The following is a 3692-nucleotide window of genomic DNA, read 5'->3' as shown; positions in this document are numbered from 1 at the left end:
AACCCTTATGATTAGGCTATGCTTTGCTCTCATAATTTTCTTCAGTTTGATCTCTATTATCTCATTTCAAAAGGAACATTATCTCTTTCCTCCATTCATTCGAATGGGAATATCAATCACTAAAGACAACCAATCGATAGATACTAAGGAGATATAAAACCTAAATAATAAACCAACACAATAGGAGAAAAGGATGTCTAGAATCAACCAAAAATCATTCAAAATTTGTGTGAGATTCCTTTAATCTTTCTCCCATAGGGATAAAAAGTTATTAAATGTGATCTAAAGGGGGATGGTGTTCCTATATGAAACTCTATTAGTCTATTATATCCAAAACCCAATTATCTAACAGATACCCAATTTGCCCTTTATTCACCAATTCACCTGCCCAAGAATTACCTTCTCCATAAATGTGATTAAGGGTTATATTCCTAAGGAAATGAATTAAGTGAAGAGCTCTAAAAAGAATAGAGTTTATTTTCAAATTGGGCATAGATCCTTTCCTAAGAAAATTTATTATAATTGTTGAATCTCCTTCAATAGAGAACTTCAAAATCCCCAATATTCTAATTAGTAGGAAACCCTCCATAAGAGTCATTAGTTTTCCATATTGTTTGTTTACAATCCAATCGGTATTGTCAATATTGCCACTTTTCCTCTTTTTTATTATGGAAAAAACATCCCATTCCTTCCTTACCTATGTTACCTTTGCAAGATCCATCAAAATTGGCCTTGAGCCATCTTCTGTTTGAGGGTTACCACACACACTCTTCTCTTTTATGCTCATTCTCTTTAGCTCCTAACCATATATGGTGAAATTTTAAGCCCAATAAATCTATGTCTCATTTTATCATGTTAGTAGATCATATTAGATTCCTTTTTATGTAAATTCATGATTCTATAATTTAAAGTTTCAATGATGAAAGTCTTTATTTATTCATGAGTTGTTTCCAGTCCATTTTCTTATCTTTAAATAGATATCTATTCCATTCTTTCCTTATCCCCAAATGATAGTTGAAGGGGATATATTCTATAGTCCACCATACAAGAAATGTTTCATCATGACATACCAAGCCTAGAACATCCCCAAAATAGTCTTGGGAAAAGAAGAGATCCAACCCAGTTTATTATGTAACCATTTATAACATTAATTAGAAGGCTTGGAGTAAATAAGTATATGATCTACATTCTTCTCTTCATTATCGCATAGCGGATACCTTCTTGAACCCTCACAACCCATTTTCCTAAGCCTATTATTCTCAGAATCCTATTTGGTAGAGCAAGATAGGACAACATTCCTTCCTTAGGTAGGCCATACTTGTTCCAATATAGGTCCAAGGGGATAGTTATCTTGTGCCTAAGTTGTTTACTAACAATGCAGTCATAACTCATGTTATTTTTGTACTCCCCTATCTTCAAGCCATCTCATACCAAATTGTATTTCTCTAGGTGGAAAGTTGTATTTCTACAACTTAGAAATATTTTCCATCTCTTCTTGAAGTGGGATACTCATGTCCTCCAAGGATCTCTAATTCCACCCTTTAGACATATCCCCCTATATTAATCCAATATAGTCCTTCACATATCTACCCCATGTGGACTCCAAAAGGTTGTTAGAGGTCTCAAAGTTATACATCTTTTATATTTCTTTATACCCCTCAAGAGTCCACATAGAATAAGGCCAACTCACCCTCACCCATATTCCATGTTAGCTTATTTATAATGGTCTCTCCTCACTCTTAAATAAAGTTCCAAATACAAGACCCTCTTGGAGGATATTTCTCTCTAAAAATACTTGTAGAATCTCAACTGTTAATTTACTTGTAAGTTATTGGCCCACGTAAGGTGTGGATTTCTATACATTCTCTAAACAAATTTTACACCAAGGCTTACTCTACTCTTTAATGTCCCCTCCCCCCACCTCCTTCATTCTACAAATTAAGTTCAACCCAAGATAAAAAGTGATATTTTCTTTTTCTCCCTAGTACCTTGCTAGAAAAAAGTTCTAAGATGCTTATTTAATTCCTTATTGTTAGCCATTGACAAGATGATGCATGATAGTTGGTAAATTGACATGGGTGATAATATTGATTTAACCATAGTTTATCTTCTTGCATGTTGCCCTGGTATTAAGTCTGACCAAAAAATTTAAACTTTTTTTATGTTAAGTAAGGTCGTTTATGGAGTCATTGTACCTATGTTGTCACTCATTTTTTTGTGGTCTTTGTTGGTCAAATGTTCAAAATATCATTATTTTGACTCAAAAAAGGTAATTGGGTATCAAAATTTTAGCTTTAAAATGGTCATTCATTTATCAAAGTTTTGATGGTTTTATGTTTTCAAAGCCTTCAGTTGTATACCATCTCCATCCTGCATTTTCAATTTTTGAAATCTGATGTTTAACTCATAAAGTTATTCGAAGTTAATCAAAGCTTCCAAAAACATATTTTTGAATGACTCAATAACCTAAAATATCAAGAGGTTAATAAATCAATCCAAAATACACAAAATTGAATGATTTGTTATGCTCCAAAAAGAAAAGAAGTTAAGGGATAATTTAACAACACATAGATTTTAATGATTCATTAACCTCTCTAATAAATGAAGTCAATAGAATTGACTAAAATATGTAAAAAAATTCATTAACCTCTTCCAAATATAAAGATTAATTAACTTATTAAAAATATGTAAAAGCAAAAAGTTAATTAACCTCTTTAAAATTTGGTTATTTTGTGTGCCCATGGAAAAATGCAAGAAAATATAGACATCCTCGCAACTTAATGGAAGACAATCGTCATCTGATATTGTAGTTGTAGGTACTCTTGGAGACAAACATGCAAATTGTAGATCACCTACAAAGTATTCCTAAATTAAAAACATGATATTGAAAAATAATAAAGTCTAAACAAATGCACATTTAAATGCAAACTGTAGGATCATAAGCAAAGTATTCCCAAAGTAAAAACATGATATTGAAAAATAACAAAGTCTAAACAATTACACATTTGTTAGATTTATAATAATGATTATTTTGGTAAACCAATGTCCACAATGTAATTAATAGAGGATGTCATGAGATATAGCACAAAAATATCTGACACAATGATCTAATGAGATGATTTTATGGATCGTATCCATTGTTGCATATGTGTAAAATGGGAAAGTCAAAATACCAAACTCCATAACTTATGCAAGTACCCTAGTTGTAAACATGCATGCTGACCGGGTTTGTAGAAGTCTACTAAAATAAGAAGCCAATTGTTAACTATTTGACTAAATACCATCATTATTCAGACTAGAATGTAATAAGTGAAAGTTACGATAGAAAGGATTCAATGGAATGGTCATATTTTTTCATTTTATGAATGCAATGGGAATGTATAAGAACACATTCAAAATACTTGAGTAATGACCTCTCTACCTATGCAAAAAGATGAGATTTGAAGTAGATTATCAACATCTTTGGTCATCCTTACTTCTAAGTAAGAAAATGGTATGGCATGCTGTCAAGAGTCAGTTCCCATTCATTCTCTAGCTCTAGGATAGAAATGGAAAACTAACATAGACAAGAATTTAGTGGAATCTCTAACAACCATGACAGTAGAGATAACACATAGAAAGAAACTAACAATAATACTCAAACCAAAGATAAAAATTTCTTAAGCCACCAAAGAGATGGAAAAAACCCAACA

Source organism: Cupressus sempervirens, chromosome 3 (assembly GCF_028749045.1).
Source record: "Cupressus sempervirens isolate cs-2001-9-10 chromosome 3, ASM2874904v1, whole genome shotgun sequence".
Classification (NCBI taxonomy): Eukaryota; Viridiplantae; Streptophyta; class Pinopsida; order Cupressales; family Cupressaceae; genus Cupressus; species Cupressus sempervirens.
The sequence above is the reverse complement of the archived record's forward strand: the minus strand, read 5'-3'. Positions refer to the sequence as shown.